Source organism: Numida meleagris, chromosome 5, assembly GCF_002078875.1.
Source record: "Numida meleagris isolate 19003 breed g44 Domestic line chromosome 5, NumMel1.0, whole genome shotgun sequence".
Classification (NCBI taxonomy): Eukaryota; Metazoa; Chordata; class Aves; order Galliformes; family Numididae; genus Numida; species Numida meleagris.
In genome coordinates this window covers 36,142,414-36,167,285 of record NC_034413.1, presented here as the reverse complement: position 1 = coordinate 36,167,285, position 24,872 = coordinate 36,142,414, and the positions used below count along the sequence as shown (strand labels likewise).

General features: G+C 45.8%; 1 protein-coding gene across 2 annotated transcripts in view; it reads right to left on the bottom strand.

Moving 5' to 3' along the window:
* Positions 751-24,872, bottom strand: part of ACKR3 (atypical chemokine receptor 3) — a 78,348-nt gene continuing 54,226 nt past the window's right edge. For both annotated transcript variants that reach the window (XR_002439508.1, XR_002439509.1), the window contains exons 6-7: positions 20,623-20,725; positions 751-3,534 (exon numbers count right to left, since the gene is read on the bottom strand). The gene's annotated coding sequence lies outside the window, so the exon portion shown is untranslated. The remainder of the gene's footprint in view (positions 3,535-20,622; positions 20,726-24,872) is intronic.

The following is a 24,872-nucleotide window of genomic DNA, read 5'->3' as shown; positions in this document are numbered from 1 at the left end:
GATATCAAGGAGGGAGGGAGTTACGGATGCTGCTGGGACTGAAGTATGCTTGGACAGAACAAACTGGAAGATTAAACGGGCACTTGAAGGAGTATTTTCACGTGGTGAGATCTTAGATTTGCACATTGCAAGGCCAAAAGGGAGCCACATGTGTTATGGTTTTGTGATTTTTTGTTGTCGGTATTCCACATCATTACATCATGTAAGGTACGGGCAGTTAAAGAGTTAATTCCCTGATTACTGCAAACTACCTTTTTTGGTGTGGCCCTCTGAGGGGGAGGGAAGGAGGTGCACTCCCCAGGGGTCTTTGCGTGAGAGGGGGTGGTGAAGCCGCATGGGAGATGCGGGGTCTGTTCCTTCCTGCTCGGCGGAGAAAGCACATGGTCCTCCTGCAGTTTACTGTGTAAGATTTTCAGCCTGTAAACTCTCTAATATAATTCTACTAGCCTCATTTTGATATATTTAGTAAAGTTGGTTGTTCCTCCTCAGATTGGTGCCGCTGTTTTTTTTTTTTTCTTTTTCCCTCTTTCCCTTTGTCTTCCCAGGTGGCGGCTCCGCGGCTTCTCTGCCGCTTTAGCCACCGGACCGCCCGGGGGCTGGCCCTTACCGCCGGCAATTTTTTTTTTTTCCTTTCCTTCCTCTTTTTTCTCGTTTTTTTTTCTTTCGGGCCTGTTCCCCTTGTCACGGACGCAGACCCTTAGATAATACCGTGACAACATGTTTCTGAAAATTGGGATTTTTGTGGCAGCACCGGGGGAGCAGGATAAAGCCCTCATCTCCCTCCTGGCTTTCATGTTGGAGGTGGGGGGCTGATGCCCCTGCATCTCTCTGAGCCCCTTGTCCTCCTGCAACCTTTTTTGTGGCCTCGCCCAGTGACCTCTGCTGCAGGGAGAATGCATCTTCACCGCCGTGCAAAGGCACACTTAGGAACCCATCAACAGGCCCCGAGCTATCAATTACATTTGGAATTGCACATCAAGCACGGAGCCAAGTGACCCCAAGTGATGGAGCACTCTCCAGCCCCCAGGGCAGCTGATTCAGGAGCTATTTACGCTCTTGCTATCAAAGGCATTTCATCTCGTCCCTCAGTACTCAGTGGGCTGTGGCTTGGGGATGCTTCCACCCTCTCCACAGAGGGAACCCCCAGCGCATCATGAGGGGATGGCAAAAACATCATTGTGGGCTCATGTTTCCCTACTGCTATGTGGACAGAATACACTGGGTGTTTGCTACTGAAGATGATCTCCCAGTACGGTGATCATAAGTATGGACAAGTATTGAATACTGGCATCAGAAGTTCCCAAGTATTGTAAAAAAAGGAGAAAAATCCCAAATCTGTCCAAAACCAGAACCAAGTTGTTGACCAAAAGGCATGTTGTCAAATGAAAGTATTGCATTTTCTTCTCTTTAGAGCACGCCACGACTCTTGCAGCAGGGGGAAATTTCTGTGGCTGAAAATGATAATGAGAACCAGGGTCTAAGCAAGTGGTCCCAACACTGTTCTTGGAGGATGGTGTTTGCAGCATGCTCTGGGAGCAAAGGACTTCTTTGCCAGTCAATGAGGAGCAGGCTTTGTTCACACGAAGGTTGCTTTGCATTTCCAAAGAACACGTGCAACGTTTGCCACTCTCACCCAGATTTGACTGGGTAGGCAGAAGCAATAGGATTATGTACAGGAGCTGAGATGTTAAGATTTCCCCTTCTCCATTCTATACAAGCTGCAAACCCTTTCCTCTTTGCAAACTGAGCAAGCCTTAATTACTCCCATAATTCTGCCTCTAAGGGAAGAGCTAGCCACATTAATCAGATCATGGGAGCAATTGCCCTGAGCTTTGTACTCCCAAACACAAAGGCCAGGGTATGATCTGAAAAAATAAACCTAAAACACTATTTGGATTATATCAGTGTGCAGGAAAACAAAGGAAAAATTACCCCAGAGCTCTCTCTCCCTAGCTAGTCTCCAGCTTTGGGTTTTATGTGACTGTCTGCATACAATCCCATTATTTTCCCTCTGTTCTCAGCCCCTATCTCTGTAACAAGGACCTTTGCCGAATAGTACTTCTATCTAGGATGTCAGGAAGGCATTCAAAGATACAGTGCATTCAAATAAAGATTGGAAATCATTTCCTTGCAGGAAGGAGCTATCCCAGTTTGCCCTCTCGTCCTTTTGATTATTCTGCTCAGATTAGAGATAGTCAGGAAATTGCATGGTGTTCAGAAAAATAAAAGAGAAAATAAAGAGAAAACATTAAGGAAAAGGAAATTTTTTCATTTCCTGCCAAAAATAATCCCACAACTTTTGGGGGTTTCAGAGGCTTGGTTACATTTTGTTCTTCCATTTTTTTTAAATGGTGGGTTATTATTATTATTATTATTTTTAATGCTTTGCCATAATAAATACCATTTTCCAAATTCTCTTTGTTTCTAGACCAAACAAAGGTCATTATAGGAGCATGCATCCATTTTCTTCCAACACAATTCTTTTAATATTGCAGAGGGATGGGTAGTGATGGTGGAACCACCAAAAGCCAACATTTGCCTTGAGTAGGTCCCAGCCATAGGTGAGAAGACAAAACTTGGCCCCATGTATTTATGACTGGGGGAAAGAGAACTTTCCAAAGGATGGAGATAGAACGTGGCTGAGTTATTTACTTCCAGTATTAGATCAACCACAGGATTGGAATGATGGGCCCAGGTGGTTAAAGTACGTTCATCAAAATGATTTATGTTTAGCTTTTGTGAGAAGATACTACATGACAGGCTATACCATGCCTAGTTTAACTCCACCTGAATGGTCTTCGAGCTGCCTATTTCCTGCAGTTTGTATATATTTACAGATACCGATGATATTGGTAATGATACGGAAATAGACGATACAGACATAGATATAGAGATATGCCTATACATACATCTTATATATATATACACATATACATACATGAGTGCTCTTTTGTACCAATGTGGAGAAAAAAGTCAACTGCCTGTTTCTGCAGACCAGATCTCTCAGCCCTCCATCACCACCTATAATACTCTGCAGCCATCACCTTCATGGATCTGTGAAATCTGCCCATAGATGCCACCCAGATCCTTCTCCCCCAACTTTCTGATCAACTTTCCCAGCTTCAGCTCTTGCAGCTGCACTCCACTTGAAAAATATAGAGCCCAAAGCTTTGATGTTGCTGCTGCTTTGTGCTTTTGCACTATGGAGCCCTCAGTCCCATGGAAGAGCAGCGCCCTATCTCACAGCAGCAATGTTCTTATCTAAAGCCCATGAATGAATAATCCCACCACTGTGACTTTGGTAATGGTTCTTTGGCATTTCTCTGTAGAAGAAACAATCTCATTTGTGTGGTCATTGTGGTATTAAGGTCCATTGGAAGGGTGTTTAATGTTGATGTGAGGATGCGGCTGCCTTGAGGGAGATGGCTCAGGGCTCCAGTGGGATATTTCAGCATCACTTGTATTTGGGGAAGGAGAGCAACACAGGAACCTCAGGGAGAGTCTTTCTTGCCAGGCCAGCAAACGCCCACAGTACTGGGGGAAGAAAGGATAAGAGGGACAGATTTCACATCAGGGCTTCAGAGAAGCTCTTAAATCTTCACTGTTCCTTTTTTTGTGGGGTGAGATTTTCCCCATCCACCTCATTTTCTCACTGCTTCCAAGAAAGGGCTGAAAGATTGTCATGGGCTTGGCTAGGCCACAAGATGATTGTGATGGGGCTGCTGTCTTCCATGAGCCTGATGCTGACCAGGCTTGATGGACACAAGCTCTCAGTAGTTTATAAAACATCCCATTGGCATGATGTGGTGTAGCTCAGTATGGCATAACATCATACCTCTGTCCCAGCTCCTTTCCTCATCCCACTGCTCCAAACCTGCTGCCCCACCCCACTGCTCCAACAACCACTCTCAAGAAGCTCCTGTGGACTCACATTAAATATCTCTCCCTAGGGAGTGCGCATTAGCCAGCCGCTGCGATACAGATCTTAGAGCAATAACCAGTAAAGCTTCCGCAGGCATTTGGGACAAGCATTAGAAAATCCATCTCTCAACCCCAATCCCAGCAGCTTCAGACTGGGGATGCTGTCAATGCAAGGCATCAGTTTGTTTTCTTTTCTTATTGCAGAAGATCAAAACAAAGCCAAGAGTGTGGCAGAGGGTCCCCAAGGTCAGCAGGGGAATAGGCAGGGATCAAAGCAGCATCATTAGCAGAGCAAAGCAGCACACGCCAGCTTGTGCATCCCAAATGGGGCGATCCAGCCTGGTAAGCCTGTCTGCCTCCATGGAGGGGTCAATCTGGTTTGTCAGTGTCAGTGCAACATGGGTGGCGTTTTTCACCTTTTTGATCATTTTTTCTCTCTCACGCTGTTCAAGCCAGGCCCACACAAGCTTCCCAAACCTCCCCGCCTGCCTTCATGCTTAGCAAGGTGCCGGCTGAAAAAGAAATGCTTAAGTTATGCTGGCTAGGCAGAGCACATGGGCAGGACAAAGGTTTTTAAGTTCTTTGTCCCAACACAAGTGCAATGTTGCAATGGGAAAGGCGTGAAGTTCAGCCCCAAGCTGCTCTCCTCATGGGTGTCATGCCTGGTAATCGCTATTGCCAGGGCTGATGCTACAGATTGGGCTGTAGCTTCAGTTTAGAGGACATTACACTAACTTGCCTGCTCATTTGCATAAAGCGTATTTCTACTTAGAAGCTGTAAGCTGAACATTCATGCAACGGGAGGAAGCAGCCAAAAGGTTGGTGTGGTATCTGACATTGTCATAGAATCATAGAATCATCAAGGTAGAAAAGACCTCTAAGGTCATCCAGTCCAACCATCCACCTACCACCAATATTTCCTACTAAACCATGTCCCTCAGTACAACATCTAAATGTCATGTTGGGGTGCAGAGGTAAAGATTGACCAAAGATCCATGTTTTCCCACTGCTGAGACCCTTAGGACATATTAATGGTGCCCATTGCAGCCCCATGGCTGGATCTGGAAGGGAACAGTGATGGAGACATTCAAGGAGGGGACATGGAGGGGACTTCACACAGGGTGGGCTTGGCAACCCTTCATCCCACTGCTCTGTCAAAAGTAGTTCACCATGTGTCATTCGTGTCACTGAGAGAGAGGCAGATTTTCCTCTTCCACATTCATTTTTGCTGGTTTTCCACCAAGAAAATAAACCTGTCTTTAAAACAATGAAATGGGACCCAAAAAAAAAATTGGCTTTGCTTTCTCATAAATCCCCCCTATTTTTTTCTGGTGAGGAGATGGAAAATTATGAGAGGAGGGGGAAAAAAAGAAGGAATAAGTGCTATTTAGACTTACATTTTTCCCCACTGAAAACTGAAAAAACAACAAAGTTAATCAAGAAGAGCTGAACTGCCATGGCTCTCTTGGGTTTGCCTCATCCCTCTAAGCCTCTCGCCCTTCAGTGAAGTAGAAATCTGCACTCCTGCCCACACTGGAGTCTTCAGGCTTTCCTGTGGCACAATGGTATAAACCAAACAGACAAGGGTTGGGGTCGGAGGAGAGAATAAATTGGGTCCCTCCAGAGCTAAATACTGCCTTGTGGAAACTTGTAGGGCTGTAAGCCTCTCACAGCTCATCACTCCAGAGCAAATGAGCTAGTGGTCTCCATTCCATGATGGGCAAACGTCCAACATACAGATGCTCCATCCCTGAATGATGGCGGTCACAGAACATCTTAGCAGTGTCTGCTGGATGGGGAGAGCATCTGGACACGGGGCATGTGCACAGGCCCTTGCTCATCCCCAGGGGAGAGCAGAGGAGACCAGTCCTATGTCGGCGGTGCATAGCAGCCCACAGCACAATGAAGATGGTGCCCTGGATTCCTGCCAGCCATCCCCTTGACAAACTGCCAATTTTCTTTAAAGAGCAGCAGAGCTTCTCAGGAGAAGAGGATGTGAAAAAATTAAGGACCAAGCTGATGTTGCATCCAATTGGACTTCATTCCCAGATGGGATGTGCCACACAAACAAGTCAAACTTTAGTACATCAGGCAAGGCACCAACCCCCAGGCTGGTGCTGCCAACAGTACTTGGCCCACATTGTAGATGGCTGCTATATCCACTACATGCATCCATGAGCAGCCACTGAATGACTGGACTGATTTTTCCAAACTGTCACGAATGTATTTCTCAGTGCATGGGGATTTCTGTAACTTCTCACGCATATGGAGATTTTATTTTTCCCTTCTTTTTCAATTACATGTTTCGTTAACCGCCTGTACCTCCTCATTTGCTGCTGACTAGCTGAGGTTTTCAGACTCAAGAAATGAAGAAGGAAATAAAGCAATGATCTATTACCATTTACAGCTGCCACGGGATGCCACAAAACTTAATCAGCTGTTTGTAAAATGCATTCAGTAGCAGGGGGAAAAAAAAGCTGGAAAAAGTAGCAATCCCCTGCTGAATATAATTTCCACTCCATCTCACCCTCAATTATGTTTCAAAGGAATGCCCAGGGAAGTGTGCCCTGCTGATGACAGATTGCTGAGGAAGCACGGTCTGTGATGGGCTTTCAGCAAGACATGCTGCTGTCTGCAGAAGTCCTCTCTGGTCAGTTCTGCCCATACCAAGTGGGTTTAGTCAGCACTCCTGTTTTCTAAAGTCCTCCAAATTTCAATTGGGAGAGTTTGCTTCTGTAAAACAGGCTGGAGAAAGTGATGCTTGTAGAGGTGTTCCTCGGTGAAGAGCAAACACCTTCACATCCAGCCCTAACCCCTAAGGTCAGCACGGTCATCACTATGGCTCCCTCAATGGGGTTGTGGGGACACAACCATTGGACTTCTGACAAGACCAGGCCTATAAAACTGCTGACCTGAGGCAAATCCTGCCGGGACTGACAGCTCCATACAGCTCTTTCTCAAAAGGAAAGACAGCAGGCAAAAAGATGTGGGCCTCTGATAGATAGGTGTGGGCCCCTTCCAGCTCTTCCCCATTGAACTGTGTGAGGAGCAAGCACCGCTGCCACAGCAGCTGTAGAGGAATTTGGCTGGTCCCACACTTGCACGTTCCTCCTCATAATACTTCTCCATTCCCCAAGTCAGCCCACGTTAATTGTATACAACATCTTAAAGACCACCCAGATAGCACTGTAAAGCATTCAGTGATGGATAAAAATAACAATTGCATTGAGAGAGGCCAAGTTCCATGCCAAAAAGATTAGCAGTGGGAAAATTCCTCCCTTTGGGAGCTTTGCAGCCAAGGCCCGGCCCTTAGGGTTCATGACCGGCAGCATGCCTCATGTACATTTAATGTCTATTGCTAAAATCTGGGAAGAAGCATAAGTCTGGTGACTTCCACTAAATTTTGTCTTTGTCCTCATTCGTAAAAAAGAGTCATCAGATCACTCACCCCGGCAGGACAATAGGCAACCAGCACTGAGTTTCATTTATCAGGGACATTATAAGTGGTGGTACAGGAGGGATGTACAAACTGGAGCATCAACTTTCTCTTCTACTCATTAAAAACCAGATGAAACAAAACAAAACAAAGTAGGAAATGCTGAGGATGTTAAAGAAGAAGGAGGAATCATCTAATTTGTTTGTCAAATAGATTTCTACTGAACATTTCCAAGGAAAGGATAGATAGCCATCTCAATATGTCAATGAAGGCCACACTGAGTAATGAAGAGTCATTAAAAGGGCAGGAGCCTCACTATGAATTGCAGAGAAAAATGCTCCTCTGAGGCAAAAGATGAACACTAAACAACTTCAAGTTTTTTCTAGATTTGCAAAAAAGCAAGGAAGGAACAAGTAGGCCCGAGATGTTTGCTCGATACAAGCGATTTAATCTGTCACTGTGCTGATAGATCTCACTCTACTATGCAGAAAAGTTACCACGATCCTGTCTATTGCCTAAAAAGGTGAGTTAGAGGCCTTACTTGGAAATTTTAGAAATCTTTTTAAAATGTTTTTCTTCTTTGGGTATCTAAAAGCCAAGGACTGTTGTGTCCAGACTCTTTGAGAAGATCTATTTGAAATTGTTGTGCTAATGTTTGCACTTTTAATGATCCTGTTAGTACCGAAGTGAAAATTGTGAATGTGTGTAACCAGTAAGAATTAACAGTGTATGAATCAGCTTGGTTACTAAAACAGTAAATCAATAAAACTCCAAAAGCTTGATTAGATCTGTTCCAGTCAGCATATCCCCATTCACAAGCAGCAGTTGGCTCATCCATGAATGCCAGGCGAATCACAAGCATGAAAGTTAGTCACAGTCTAACATAGGAAAAATGAAATTTAAGCATGAACTGGGGCCCTAGCTAGTGCGCAAGTGAAGTTCTGTGGCACATTGCCCATTGGAAGGATTTGGGGTAGACACAGAGAAGCTTGTCCTCTATGGATCCAGTTGTTGACTGGAAGCTCTTTGGCTCTTTGGAGCTTTGATGATACATTAATTCTTCAGAAAGACAGGAGGGTCTTGCAGAACTGTTGGGTGCGGAAGCCACTATTTAGTCTCCATGCATGCATGAACTATTTATGCCTTTTTGTTTGTTTTCTGACTTTCCCAACTCCAGCCAGCTTGTAACCACTGTTAAGACAAAGCCTGTCTATAATCTACCGACCAGGATACAGGCTCATCAGACACTACATTTAACAGGCAGCACTGGCAGCTTGGACACCTAGTGAAGGAAGGGGAACAGGAAGAGCACGTAACAGTATTACTTAAAGATCAAAATCATTAATCTGAATCTTGCTCTGCCAGGAACCTGCTGAATATTCTTCCAAGTGAGTTAAGAATTGCATGGGATAACAACCTTGTATAGACAGCCATGATGAAAAAAGGGTGCAAAAAACCTTCCTAATTAATTAACAAGTTCCAGCCCTTCAAGGCTTTTTTCTAAGAGCCCTCAAGCACCATTTGCCTGGTTTTGATTGAATTATTTAACCACAGAGCCTGTTAGTCCCTAGAAAACACCCCAAATAAATAGGGCTGCTGCTTTGAGCTTGACTTCATTTGGATCCCACATACAGGATTTGGCGATGGTGCCACCCAGCCAGATGTTTCCAGCGCTTTCTGAAAGAAATCATCTCTCCTTTTATTGGACACCATGGCAAGAGAGCCCACATGGAATGTAAACTCTGTGTGCAGAGATATATATTTTCTCTCACTGCTTATAAACACACACAGCCCAGTTCTTCCTCCACAGGGGTTATATGAACCCAGAATTTGTCAGTGTTGGAGAACGCATTCCTGATTCACACTGAAGTAAGTGAGCAAATTGTTTGCAGGAGAAAAAATAGATTAGCAAGCAATTGCTGCCTTTACATACAGATCTGAATACACATGCAGCACAATATTTAGATGAGTTGCAATAAACAAACTCGCCTCAAAACACATAACAGCAAACCCGAGACTCCAAAGGGAAGATAGGGAAAAGTTGCCTAGTCTTTCCTAGTGGGAAGGGAGATTGCTCAGATGTGAAAAATGCCCTTGGCAATACCTCATTTTGGCATCTGCCTTGACACCCCTGAGCCAGGCCTCACATTTTCTTTCCCAGAAGAGCAGAGCCAAGCTGTTACAAACCATACAGCCAGGATCCACGAAGTTGGTGCCAGCTTCTCACCAGCTTCTTGCTCCTCTGTGGGTCAGAGCTCCTTCTCTTCACCTCTTCTCCTGTCTTGATGCTGCTCCATCCCTTTTGCTGCATCCACAGCTCTCTGGGCAGCAGTGCCAGCGCCTCACCGCCCTCTCAGTGAAAAACTTCCCCCTGACATCCAATCTAAATCTCTCCTCCTTCAGTTTAAAACCATTTCCCCTTGTCGCATCACCACATCAAAGGCCTTGATCACCTGCACAACAATACAAAAACCCTACTGCACCCTATAGAGCAATCCTTCTGGGGAACGCATGGTCCTGTAACCCTATTTTTTTTCTGAATATGCCATTTTGCTTAGAGCAAGGCCTTAAAGAAAACATTACCAATCTGCAGTAAATGCAATCATCAGCATTTTCAGAGGTGCAGTACCGAGCTCTTCACTGTGCTGCCTTTCACATTCCACCTGCCACCTTGCCAGTAAGAAGTGACACACAGACTTGCTTTCTTCCCAGTACTTCTGCCCCAGATCAACTCAGTTCAAGTGAAATCCAGTGGATGCAAATAAAAAGGTCAAGAGTTCTTAAAGACATTAGAGAACCTACTCATATCTTGACATGAAAAAATTCGTGATACTTGCAAAGCTAAGCTCTGATAGAGATGCATTTTCTTACCGCAGTACTGCTGTTGTTGTTGAACCAACATGAATATACTCGTACCAGAATAAAGCACTGTATATATACATCTGCTTACCCATGCATATATTTATAGATGTACACATACACACACAGGAGGGGACACATAAATATCTACAGTATACAAATGAGTAGTTCCAGGAAACTACAGGACATGAGAGAGGATTTTGTTTAGAAAGCGGTTTCCCCCTTCCTCCCTGCAAGGCAAGATCTCTAACATCTGTTCCTCCAGCCAAGTGGAGTAGCGAGTGCCAAACAGAAGCCACAGAGAGGACATGCTTTGATGGGATGTCTAGGGGCAGTCCCAGATCACCACCAAGAGAGGAAAGTGGATGTGACCAAGCAACCAAAATGGGATAATTCAACCAGGGGCATGTCTCAGCAACTGGAGTATCCCAGCATCCCAACGTGCAGCATCTGGTGCTGCGTGGCAGGGAAAGGGGATGGCCACCAGCCAGAGGAAGAGAGATTAGATTAATGAAGGTGGGTACGTGTTACACCCTGCGAAGCACAGAGCTATCGGAGTTTGACTTCCAGCCCAACCACTCCCTTGGGAGATTAGATCTTCATGACTGCAGGAAAAGATTGATATCAAACATCGTTCCCTGCTCTGGCATATTCCTTTGGGAAGGCAGTGCCAAGCCACATGGAAACACACCCTTCCTCCACATCAAGCCATGCATGACAGCCTTCAGCGCTGCAACAGCTGCTCAGAAACTCCTTCTGGAGCTAAGCAGCAGTCTGAACTATGAATCATACATACTTAGCAAATTCCTATTGTAAAAGTCTGGCAGTTGTACTTACTTTGGGCTTCTGCAGAATGAGAAACGTGTGCCATTTTCATAGGAATCAAATCCCACAAGGCCTCCTTCTTCTTTTCATTACCCTAAAGAAGGGAGTTTGACAAACGTTGACATACTTGGAGCTTTCTATTTCTGTCCCAGACTGCCTGGGGCAAAGGTGTAGGGATAAAAACAATATCTGTATTTGTGGCACCCCTCAGTAGCTCATTCTGTTGATCCTAGCCTGAGACCTACCTTCCTTTTAACCCAAGAGCACCATCACAATGATCTCAGGTTGGCTTCAGACCAGAAGATGATCTAAACAACATGGTAGCTTCTGTCACAACCATTTTGCCTGTAAGACTGCTTTTTCTCTCATGTCTTCATATAGATTTCCACAAAAGAGCCCAAAGAGGACAGAGAAATTACACTGGAACGTGTCATAAGACTTTGGCTTTAAGTATATACACCAGAAACAGGGTGGATGCTGCAGCATGAGGGGTTTTTTTGCTGTATGTTTGCTCTCATAAACTAGCCAGCCTAAAGTGAAGTATCTGGGGTGTAGCTGGCTGCAGTGCTCCATGCTCAGGGGCACTGCAAAACACTCCAGAGAGGTGGTGAGAACATAGTTACTGTGAAAGCTGAAAGGTTCTGAAGGAGAATTTCTCCAACTTAAAAAGCATAAAATCAAAATCTTTCCCTGGACAATTTCCACTTTGTTTAAGGGGAAAAAGTCATTTTGAAAAAGTAAAGATTTTTCTGTTAGAAAACTTGAATAGCCAAGCCATGGGAGTCTGTTAAACTCACTTCCTGCAGCCATCAGGAAAAGTTGAAACTGAAATACCCAATCCAATAAAGCTCCTCGGGGAAAGAAAACCTACTTGTTCACTGCTGATCTTTCTCCCCTTACTTCTTTGGGAGGAGGAGCCCCTCTATATACACTCTCATCCAAAAGGGAACCAGAATTCTTTCTCTAACCAGCTCCACTCAACACTAGTTTGCACACCCACATGCAAAACCCTTTCACTGCCCACATACTAAATACATCCATTCAACCTTAATTCTGTGTCATGTGAAGACCTCCTTCCTCTGGGTCCAGCCATCCAACAGAGACTGCACACCCAGCAAGACAATCTTTCCTGGTTTAATTGGAGCAGCACTCCCATTCAAACCCTCTGACTATCAGCAGAGAGGAAAAGCAATCCAGAACAATGTGATGATTAGTTTCTTCCATGCTTAGGAAAGTCCCTCAGGGAGTTCAGCAGAGAACCACTACATCCGGCCACCAGAGACATTCCCCAGGCTTTGAGCATCATATGCAAGATTTTGGGCTGTTTTTCCATGGGATGAAAGAAAAGTCACCATCCATATACAAGATAGTTAAATAATGAATCTGTTTCTAGATGAGCTGAAGGTGGAGCTGGATACATTCCTGTTCTGATCAAAGCTCAGCCTGTAACCTCAAAAGGCTTTTCTTTAAATCCAACCACACAAGGTGGAGGGGTGTGGGTTTGACTGGAAGGGATTTGGGATGGCCAGGGGAGGCTGTGGCTGAGCAGTTCAGCCTTCCTTGTCTCTCAGCACTAGGGGAAGAACCTGCATTTTTGTGAAACCGAGCACTACTTGGCTGCTATTGACATAAATCTGCCTTTAAGCTGCACATTGTGAAGAATACCCCAAAGTTCAACACGCTGGTCCAGGTGCTTATGGCTGCAAGCCCAAGGCAGACAGGCCTCACAACACCTAATCCCCAAAAAACAGGAAGAGAAGAGCAGGAATCACAGCAGGGATGGAGCTGAGTGAGGGAAACGAGCAGGGACCAGTGTGGGCACAGAGGGGTTTGCTCCAGGCAGGCTCCTGTGTGGCCATGGCCAGATGGGCCAAGGGACATATGCAGCAAGTCCTGGCCCAGAGCAAGGGACTGCTGGGTCTGCTCCCATTGGAAGCAGGCAGGAATTCTGCCAGTGATGCACGTAGCAACAGGCTCCAGAGATGGGCTCCTCATCCAGACGCTCGGAGCTGTTTTAACTCAAGCACCCAGCAGAAAAGCATTCAGTGTTTTTGTTGGATACCTCTTTGCCAGGCTAGTGAGTTAAATCAGAGTCTGAGAAGCACTGAAGCCAGCACTAGATAAACAGAGGGAGTGCAGGACTAGAGCAAGGATGATAAAAAAGGGGAAACCTCCACTTTGTTAAGGCAGAGAGTGGTTAGATTGCCTCCAGCTGCCTCCCAGACCCAGGCATCGGGAACCCGGAAGGAGCAGCGAGAGGGAAGCCACGCACAAGTTGATATGAAAACTGGATGTTAGCCACAGTACTTCTGTGCAACACTCCCATGCAGACCATCCAGCAAGGATGAGGTGAATTGTCTGAACTACTGGCAAGACTGAAAGCAGACAAAATGCTCAGTTTTTTGTTTTTTGCCTTGGAAGCATTGGGAGATCAGAGAACACATGGGTGCAGGTGGCCAGCCCAATGCAGGATGGCAAGAAACAGCCAGCTGCTACCAAAATCACCAACCAGTGAATGGTTTGAGTTGGAAGGGACCTCAAAGATTATCTAGTTCCATCCCCTGCTGTGGGCAGGCTTGCCAACCACTTGATCAAGCACCAGCTCAGGCTTCCAAAAAGGCCCCATTCGGATGGGCCTTGAACACCTCCAGGGATGGGGTACTACACTACTCTGTGCTTATTAAGGTAATCAGGATAAAATGAGGTGTTTCCAGGTGAGACCATAACTTGAAGAGACTTGAAGTGCCACATAAGAAAGAACGTCATTGCCGTCGTTTCAACAACCGGGGAAACTGAGGCACGGGAGGCAACCATGATTTATTGCTGCTCACCCTGCTGGCCTGTGGCAGAGAACCCATTCTCCATAGCACTGGCCCAATCTGAGACCCACAGGCCCAGCTGCTGGGCCACCCCCTGCAGTTTTCTGCCCATGGGGGAGCTCCATGAGGGCTGCTGGAGATGGAGCCATGAGGATTTCTCTTTGCCATAAGTTCCTGCAGGAAGGATTTGCTGCATTTTGCAATCTCTGCAAAGCTCAGAGAGGCTCAAAGCTTATTTTACACTTGTAAGCTACAAGAGATATGATTAAGAGGAGGAAAAACTAGTACTTAGGGAGCTTTTTCTTACCCTTTGACATAGGGGATGTGACATAACTATTTCAGCTCCCAAAAGCAAAATGTCTCACAACAGCTGGGGAACCTCATCTTCGGTCACAGCTTCAGAGGGTGAGTCTCTCCTCCTGATCCCCTGTTCCCTACAGCTTTGCATTTGAGAGGACGGCGAGCTTTGCAAGGATGGGTTGTCATCTGGAGCAAGCTTGAAGATATCACCTCAGCCTAAACAGCAGCTGCCTCATGCCCCCTTGTCCTGGATACAGTCTGCCATATCCTCAGGGATTAAACTTTTAATTCCCCAGGAGACCCTCCCTCCAGGCTCCTGGTTTGCATGGGCAAATCCAACTTCATCCAGGAGAAAGGTGAAAAGCTAAACAACTCCTCCCTTGGTAGGGAGATACACAGCCCAGGAATTTCTGTTTATAAAACTGCAATCAGCGTAAGTGCAAATTAGGCAGAATCAGTCAAGTGTAGGAAATTGCTATCAGAATATCTGATAGCAGAAATAGCAATTTAAAACAGCTCTGGTTTCTGAGCTTTCATAAAGTCCTCCCAAGACCGCATTTCTATGTTGCATGTCACCTTGGAAGACACCCTAGATGCAGTGAATTTCCCCCCAGTTAATTTGAATTATGCCACAAAACAGATGTGTTCTTTGGTGCGCAAAGAACCTTCTTCAATTTCAAAATAGCTGCTGCTGCGTCGCATCAGCTCTTATTATTCCCCCTCTTTGTCTGACGTGACATAACGAGTCGTGACACCCTCGTATATCATCAAGAGACACAGTAGCAACTACACTGAAATTGGAAACAGTAGTTTTTTATATATATATGTATATATGTCTACTGTCTTGATGGGTGAAGGTGTGTGTGGAAAGAGGGATTCTTCCCTCTGCATGACAAGGCTGGCACAAGGCATCAGCACCAATTAAGACCTCACAACTGAGCAGCATGCAGGAATGAAGGTGGAATTAATCGGCAAATCGTATGGAATTTCACCCTCTGGGCTCAGTTCCCGACTTGTGGGAAACAGTGCAGATTTCGTCTGAAGCTTGGAAAGGAGGAAGAAATCATTAGAAATGCCCAGCCTAGCCTCTTCAGCACGACCAAATGTTGATTCAATCCATTCTCCCCTACTAGAGCCTACAGAGCCTGCACAGGAGCCCATCTCTCTCCATTTCTGCTGTCACCCCAACTTGAACTTACATCAAGCATACAGCAGTTCATCTGCGTGCCCACACCCACAGAACAGCAATGCACATGGATACAGCCACGGCTGCCATCTCCTTTCGGTACGTAGCTTTAAGAAGAGCTCGGTGCTGAGTTGTAAGGTGAATTTTCCAGATGTGAGTCATTCTCTGCATCACATACAGGGGGAAAAGGCTGATTTTACAGCACTTCTGGCAAGGGAATGCAGAGAATGTGTTGTAAACACTCCCACCGCCAAATAGGTGGTAAATTGAGCCATGAATGTTTGAAACACTGTACTTTGAAGAACCAGTGGGAACAATTTGGAGTTTTGAGCTCTTTCATTCAAATTGTTCTTTCCATTCCTTTTTTTTTTTAAGATGATGTGGAAATTTTTCTCTCCTTGGGTTTACAAGTAGAACCTCTATGGGCTGCCCAGGGAGGCGGTGGAGTCACCATCCCTGGAGGTGTTCAAGAAACGTATAGATGTTGTACTGCGGGACGTGGCTTAGTGCGAAATATGGGTGGTAGGTGGATGGTTGGACTGGATGATCTTGGAGATCTTTTCCAACCTTGGTGGTTCTATGATTCTATGCTGCTCACTCCTAAGAAGGCTAGCAGAACTGGCTGGCAAGAAGCAATTTGCAGCAACATTTTGCCATCGCTACTCTCCACTGCTGCACTGGCAGCCTGCTCACAAATAAAAGAGAACTGAAATGCAGCACCAGAGACCATTTCTAACTCCTTGGCACCACTGGAAAAAATCCCTTGGACCATAACATTTCTATAGGCAGACACTCTAAGTTGGGTTTTGAAATCAAGGATCCACTTTGGCTCTAGGAAATCACAGCCCAGCAGTGTCGAGGGGCTGCCCCCTCTGTCAGATGGACGGGGGTGTTTTCCCACCTTCAGAAGACCTTTATCCAGAACCAAGCAAACAAACAAACCCGCCAGGAACCTTTCTTCCTCTAGAGAAAATATTTTAAATCTCTCAGATAAAAGAGCCAAGCCTGACAAGGCATTTCATGTGCTTTTCATGAATTTTTGCAGGAGGTGGTTTCTGGACTGACTTAAGGAATGCACTTAGCATGCTGTTTCCCATATATAAAATCCTGAATTAGCATTTCTCCCTGTGATTCTCAGTGTGATTCTGCTACGCACAGAGTATCACAGGATAAGTAAAATCCCATAAAAAGTCTCTCATAAAACTGTCCAGCGCTTGGTTTTGTTTTGTTAATCCCTTGACTTCATCGATTGTTCCATCTGCTGATAGGAACAAAGTCTCCCCCACAATGCTTTTATGCAGGCAGTGCTTATCAAGTACGTCTGCACATACACACATATTGGAGCTCTGTCACTGGGCATCTGATGCCTCGGAGGCCGTGTGTGACCAAAATCTGGCACATCCCCATGGCTTTCCAAGATAGAAGTGGGACAGGTGACCATAAGGGCATATGGGCCATTCAGTTCTCTCTGGAACAGTATCTGGAGATGCTGTCCTTGCTGGGTATCAGCTGTCATCACCACGTGGTATACAACGGGAAGACAGGATCCCTTCTGACCCTATAGCAAGCAGGCAGAGTGTGGATGAGGCAGCATTAACAAGGGAAACATAAGCATTTTGTGCTTTTATGGGAGGCCCAAGAATGTCAGCTGGGAGCCGATCATCAGGGCCGATCCAATTATTTCTTAAAAGCATTCTAATGTGCATCTGGCTTGGTTCCCCTTGGTACCTCACATCTAACTGATGGGGTAATGTTTCTTTAAGACTGGCACTAAAGTGCAGAAATAACAATCTCAGGTTAAGAAGGTTAGGCATTATGTCCAGATTAGTATTATCAGATGACCTGAAGCAGAGGTTACATTAAAAAATGCCTTAATTAAAAAATACAGGCCAGAACCAGTTTAAGCTCCAAACCTCCAGTTATACTCACTAATTACAAGGCTTGGACGCATGCCTCAGAGTGATGGATGAGCTCTATCTGCCTCACGGCATCACATGAAGAGATGGAACGTGGCTCCCCAGGCACGGGTCTCAGGCTATGTTGCACCACTTTTCTTCATTTCAATCTACCTTTCATTTTTATTCCAAAATTAATAGAGTGCGGGCATTCAGGAACCAGAAATCAGCAGGGCACAAACTCTTGGCTTCTTAACTCTGAACTTCAACTTACACTCTGAAACCACTCTGAAACCAGCCATTTCCTCAAGCAGAGCAAGCCTATGGTTTATTAACTGACTGCTGCAATGGGAGATGAATTTTCTATCCTTTGGCCAAGTAAAGGAGTACCCTGCAGGATGCCTTGTACCTCTCCTGCGTCTCCAGCCTTCCTTCATGAGGGGTCTACCTCTTGCATGCAGGTTTACTTCGAGACAGACCACAAGCAGAAACATCTGAAGTACATGACCTGAGCGATCCTGAGCAAGAACCATGTGTGAAATCCCAGTTCCAGCACAACATCTCGTGATTGTCACCAGACGGAAGGAGATCACAGAATCATAGAATGGTTTGGGTTCAAAGAGACCTTAAAGTCCACTCAGTTCCAACTCTCTGCCATGGGCTGGCTGCCCCCCACCAGATCACACTGCCCAGGGCCCCATACAACCTGGTCTTGAGTACCTCCAGGGACAGGGACAGAGCACCCACACTTCTCTAGGCCAGTTCAGATGCCAAAAAACAGAACATGCGTTCTATAAGAAGATTGTTTGGAAAAAACATACACACATACACACACCCCTACTGTTTGTTTTTTTTTCCACTATATCTTATTTTAACCCAGTGAAAATTCAAATAATTTGTATGTTTCATTTGTGTGTTTGCTCCCTTACACAGAGATAGAGTCATAGAGTCACCGAGGTTGGAAAAGACCTCTAGGATCATCCAGTCCAACCATCCACCTATCACCCATATTTCCCACTAAGCCACGTCCCGCAGTACAACATCTATACGTTTCTTGAACACCTCCAGGGATGGTGACTCCACCGCCTCCCTGGGCAGCCCATAGAGGTTCTGCTTGTAAACCCTTTGGAAAAGCAAACTGGCAATCTGACAGAGAAAACAACAAATGGGGAAAGGCCTTCCAGTTCAGAAAAAAACACTGTTCCTTATTTTGATAGGTTTTTCAGTACGACAGGAAAGGGAATGGTGACAGCAACAACAAACGTGTTTGGCATTAGTTCTGTGTTTTTTTCCCTTAAAGGACATTATTGCTGATATCTCGCTTCATTTAAATACTGAAGAAAGTGCTGCCAAGGCCTACATGGCGAGGCCCCTCACCCCCTTCTGAACTGATGTGAGGAGTAGGAGAGGCGGTCTCCATCCCACCACCTTGCCAATCCAAGCAGAAGAGGGACAGCAGCCCACCCCTATTAGGGACAGCCATAGGAGGCACCAGGCAACCAAACCTAAACCCACCCTGGCCATCACCCTCCCTGTTACTGGTGCCAGAGAGCTGTGGGTGCCCATTCCCTGGAGGTGTTCAAGGTCAGGTTGGATGGGGCCCTGGGCTACCTGACGTAATGGGGGCAACCAGACTATGGCAGGGGTTGGAACTAGGTGACCTTTAAGGACACTTCCAACCCAAGCCATTTCGTGATTCTATGAACACAAGGAACAACTCAGCTAACTCCTCCTGCATCCAACTGCGGTGGCAGAAACAAACCCCACACTGAGATGAACAGCACAGCACCACAAGATCCAGAGGGCAAAGGACATCGACACAAGCAGCAATTTGTACAGCGCTGTGCACAGCACTAAGTACTGATCAGAGCCACGCGGTCTTGGGCCTGACAGATATTACATTTCCCTGTAAACCTCACTCCTTTGTAATGGCAATGTGCTCCAGCCCATGCCTGCGGAGCTCTCTGATGCGTGACAGAGGGGGAATGCCATTTGGTGGGAGCTGCTGACAGCTGAGTACTCTGGGACTGGGCAAGCCAGCACAGTTGTTGGCTCCTGGAAAGTGCAGAGAGAGAAACAAAGAGGCACGATGCGTTTTGGGGAGCGACATCGGGTGCTCGGGCCTCCCCTGCTGCAGGAGCTGTGCAGCAGAGCAGGCGGAGGCTCTCCTCCAACAGAGATTTATGACTAAAGAGCACGTCTCCTAGGAAGCCTGAGGGGTTTCTGGTTCTCATCTCTTCCTCCCTGCAGCTGCCACATTGCTCAGCTCCACAAATGGCATAAATCAGCAGGAACAGCGAGGAGATGAAAGCGTAAATAGGCCGTCAGAGCAGTTACTGACACTACAGGGCAAATCCTGCCCTGACAGACACTCTGCCATCCCCCATTCATTACAAGGGATGCGGGATGGGCGTCTGTCAAGGCAAAAGCCAGCCAGATGCAGGTTCCATTTACAGTGGGTAGAACCAGTGGGTGCCTGCAGGTCAGGTCCTTGAGCTAGGGGATGCCTCAGTGCTATCCATCCGCTTTGCTCCAGCTGAGGTTTGGTTTTAGCAGCTTCCCAATACATTATCACCTCAAACCCGGTGTCCTCCCATCAATCTCAGTGATTTACGTGCCAGCAGAATACAAGCAGGACAGTAGAGGCTGCAGGAGGATGGAGCACAGAGAGTCTGAGGCATTAGGATGGGGCTGAGTGATCCCAAATGCCTCATCTATGAAGGATGGAGAGGAGGAAAGCCAAGCGAGGAGCACGGAGCCCTTTCATTCAGAACTCAGCTTTGAAACTTGTGCTTAGATATCTGGAGTACCTTACAGTCTTCTGTTCTTGACTTGTGGGTGAGAAGCCTGTCTTTTTATGTGCAAGGAGGAAAAAAGACTTTCTAAGGCACCTCTTCAAAAGCTGTGAACTCAAAGGAAAGGACCCACACGTACTCCAGGATCTTAAAGACTGCTCCTGACCAAAGGGTGGGGAGTCCAGGAGAGTCCCCAAGGGGAAGCAGCTCCCAGAGCTTCGCAGCTTGGCTTCAGCACACCGCAAACTTCAGTAAAAATAAAAATCAGTTGTAATAGGAACTGATTAGAAGCAACCATAAATATCCATCATTTCTTCTGGAGGGAAGAATAAACCCAGGAGTGTCTGTAAAGCCTGAAGTTATTGCTGGACTCAGAGAACACTCAACCAAAGGAATAAATTTCTAGGGGCTTCTTAAGAATTGGTTAACATTAAGAAATTTGGAAGGGTTTCATCGAGACCAAGTGTGATGCTGGCAACAAACAGAGCTATTCTCAGACCTCTCTGCCCTCTAAGCCCCAAACCCATACTGATTTTATGAGCCTCACTAGAGCATTTGCTGACACCACCAGCACTGGAATACTTACTCCATGCCAGCTTTTTCCAACGCTGATCACCTCCAACTTTCCCCTCTCCAGTGTCTTGCTTCTTTTCACATCATGCTTAAGCTTTCCTGGGACTGTTCTTCCACTGTAACACAGACAGGAGGAATGTGGCACACCAGGTTTGTTTGGATAACGTGAGAAGGGGGATTAGGGTTAGATTTCTAATGGAAAACTGGCACCATCATTAGCTCTTAGATTGGTACGAGGTTCTGTAAATAAAATTGTACAAAAGAGTGGGGAATTCAGAGGTTTCCCTAACAGAGCAAATTACCCATACTCCAGGAGTCATTAGGCAGGATGCCAAGCTATACCTAATGTTTTCCAAAAATAACTAAGTGAAAAGTCCACAAACATCAGGAATTTCAAGCACAGAAACTGTGCTCTCCAACAACCAGTGAGGAGCAAGCCCAGCAGTGCCCGAGGTGACAGTGGGACTCGTGCCACCAACTTGGTGACTTGGTCCCAAGGATCTGTTTGCATAGCCTGTGTCAGACCTGAAGCAAGCCACCTTCTGCCCAGTGCCCTCTTGCAATGAGTCTGCTGCTGGCGAAAAACAAAGCCTTCTGTTCCATGGGGAAGGGCTGAAAGGAGCTACAGGCGGACTGCTGCTTGACCCTATGAGCCAGACCTTCAACACCACAGGGAAACCAACTGGGGATGGTTGAGCCCACTGTAGAGGCATGCCATGCTAGCAACTGGTCTTGCTGCACTGGACCTACTACTGTCTGCCTCTGCCACCCCACATCTGGTGCTACACTGGGAGAGAATCTTAATAATGCAACCCTGCTGTCATGCAGTCAGCTTCAGCTTGCACAGACAGCTCCATACAAGATGTGTGGCATGCTGAATTTGAAACACCACATTTGAACATTGCACATTTGTTTCTCACCAAGCCTGACTTTGCCTCTGCCACTGCACGGTTGAGATGAAATTTGGGATGTCAAGTGCCTCGGGGCCACTGCTTGGAGATGCGGGCTTGTTGCAAGGCTCAGTGCTTTCCCCTAAACAATCTCAGGAGGAGAATCCAGTGATCGCACTGATTGGTAAGCACAATTCCCATACAAGCTGCATTCCTCCAGCAGTACCATTCTGTTTTCCAAAGTGATAAACTAAAATCTTGCTTGCTGCATTCTATTGGTAATGCAGAATACACCCTATGAGATTGGCAAAAAGAGGCAGGGCTTCAGAATACAAGCCTGCATTCTCTTTAAAGCATGGGTAGCATTTTTGTAGCTCTCTGTTTCAACAAGACATTAATATGGGCGGTATGTGCTCTGGAACTGGTTTGGTCTAATCCTCTTGGAACTGGTTTGGTCTAATCCTCTTCTTTGTTTGCCTTCCTGTGTTGCAGCTTTTATCATGGCATGAGCAAGTTACAGGATCCTCAAGCTATTGTTACATGCAGCAGCACCTCCAGAAGCAAGCCTGGGTGACGTCAGTGCTCATGGCAAGGACATGAAGAAGGCAGCCTTGATGTACTTCCATCCCCAGCAACAAACATGGAGAGAACCAGTACAAAGGAGGGAGAAATAAGCCCCTTCCAAGAATCACAACTAACTTCTAGCTAAGCATCTGAAGGATGTTGTCAGCATTTCCTGTGTTTTTAATATATTTCAAGTACCAACATTTCAAGTGAAGATGTCCAAGAATCTCATTATCAATAATTTTAACTTTTCACTTAAAAAAAAAATAGTAGTTACAGTTCAGTTTGACAGAGATACATGTAAGAAATTCTCCTGAAATTACACTATTTCAAATCCCACAGGAAAAAATCCAAAAGCTTTAAAGCCATATTTTGAATTCAAACTATTCTCCCAGTCTAAGTGGAACTGAAGAATTATCCTGGATGTTGGCATCAGGGTCATTCACCTACCGTTATCGAGAGATTAAATTCCTTAATTCTGACCAAATGTGACTACGTCCTTAAGACTCTGCACGCACTGATGTGTGGGTTTTCCAAGATGGGGAGAGAGAAGAGCAATGGAAAGAAGAGGTGGAAAAGGAAAAATTAAAGCACTGATTTGCCTTTTTGGAACTGTCTTGTTGTTATATAAGAGATTGACCAAGATCAGTGTATCCCCTTGCTGAAGAACAACTAGCCTGGTGGTGAAGGTGGAATCAAAGCCAGGTGCCCCAGCAAGCAAGGCTGCTACTCACATTTCTCATGAGCCACAAGCTTTATCTGGGGGCTGCAGAGCCAGCTGGCACAAAGCATCACTCTTCCACTGATGGATCCAGCCTGCCTGGGTCAAAAGGGCCTTGTAAAGATGGACCCGTTGCTGCTGTTTAAGCAGGGAAAGGTCACAAAGCAGCTGCCCCTTTCCCTCCTACCCTCCTCCTGCAGCACGTGTATCTGAAAGCACACTGGCTAAGCTTCTGTACTGCACCCCTGCTCTGCATGGCTGCATCCTCCAAGCACAGGATATTGGAGTGTGAATTACAGCCAGCAATAATAATGACCTCACAAGATAATACCACTGGGGAGAGAGCAAGGAAATTCAGGGCCAGAATACAGAAGCTCTCATCAGGCAGATGGAAGTATCTCTATGTCAACGGTTTACGGGCGTTAGGCCCGATTCCGTGACGAAGGGAACGGGGGACCCACGGGCCCCCGTCCCGGGAAAAGGGGAAAGGGGAAAAGGGTAGGGAGATGGCCCTGAGAGCAAAGAAATAGCAGCAACAATCTGAGGAGAAACAAACTAATTTACTAAATAAAATATCGGAATGCAAAACAACACACTATAATACAATATAATTACAATTTAAGCTGATAAATCCAATACAGAGAGAGAGAATGTCCCAAAATCAAGGTAGGCCTTACTCTACTACCGACGATAAGACGGCTGGAGAGCGAGGTGCTGCCAAGACGAGAGATGGGTGGAAAAAGGGACAAGGTCTCGTGATCTGCAAGGTTTTATACTGCGAGCTTTTATCTTTTCCCTCCGGCTGGAAAATGGTAACAGAGGAGCAAAGTACCGTGGGGAATGTAGTAGTCCTTCTCTTCTGAGAACCAGGTACATTTACTACATGATGTTATGATGTGGAGTACCAATAACCGAAAATCATAAAACCATGACACTCTAACAAAGGATTTTGCAGCAGCGGTCAGCTGAGATTCAAGCAGACCAATGCAATGCATCAAGCCCCTTACATCTCTTGCTGCACACAATTCTTGCCAGAACTTTTCGGACTCCACTTGGCAAAGAAGTGTTTAATCAGTGTTCAACCTCTTCATGGGGCTGTCTGGGAAGGAATGGATTCAGATAATTGATAGCAAGTGGTAATTTTGGCCACTTAATCTAGGTTGATTCATTTTAACAGGCTGCTCAACAATAGATACCATGTGGCCACGACCAAAGAACTTTCATGTCTTTACTGAGATTTAAAGTAGGTGTGAAATGCTCTAAAAATGCATCATTACTCCATGAGTGATAAAAGCTTTGTTGCCCTAATGAATACAAGAATTGGCTCAAGCTCCAGGACAATTATTGCTGCTTTTCTCTTTAAGGTCATTCAGTGTTGCAGAATTCCTGAATTTCTGTTATAAAGTTGGAGAGGAAAAAGACAAGCGTCCCAAAGCTCCAGCTCCTTGAGTCAAGTGACCACAAGTATCAAATACATTTCCTTCTGGTGGGATGCATTCAAACCCTGCAGGGTTTGTTACAAAAAAATATGGGAAACAGCGGATTCAAGAGAGTCTTCCTTGAGGTGACCCCATATGTATACGTACTAAGTGGTCAAATTGCTCGGAGCCCCAGCAACATAGCAGACAATCAAAATCATTTAACTGGTGTTGCTGTGAGAGTTTGCTTTGCAGAATCCTGACCACAGCTGCATTCAGGGGAGTGGGTTTCTTCAAAGGACATTTTAAGGCTTGTAATGAAAGCTGTGGCTGGAATGTCTATGAATGTTCATGTATCTCTGCTGGGTCGAAAGAATGGAAGAACTGCAAAATCAAGTGCTAAGGAGTTATGAAATATTTAACCTGTCTCTTCTTCCAGCCTGATAGCGTGACCCCTGTTCAAGGTTCAGCTGAAGAATCATCAGTGAGAGACTCTTGTTCATCCATCCAATCCAAAGCATGCCCTTCTTTCAACCCAAGGCTTAGATGGGTAAAATGTGATGCACCTGATTTGAGGTTTGACACTGTGTATATTATTCCTGCATTACTCTGGAGCAGGGGGAGAGAGAGTGAGCAAGCATGCAACCATAGCTTGTCTTACCTCACATTA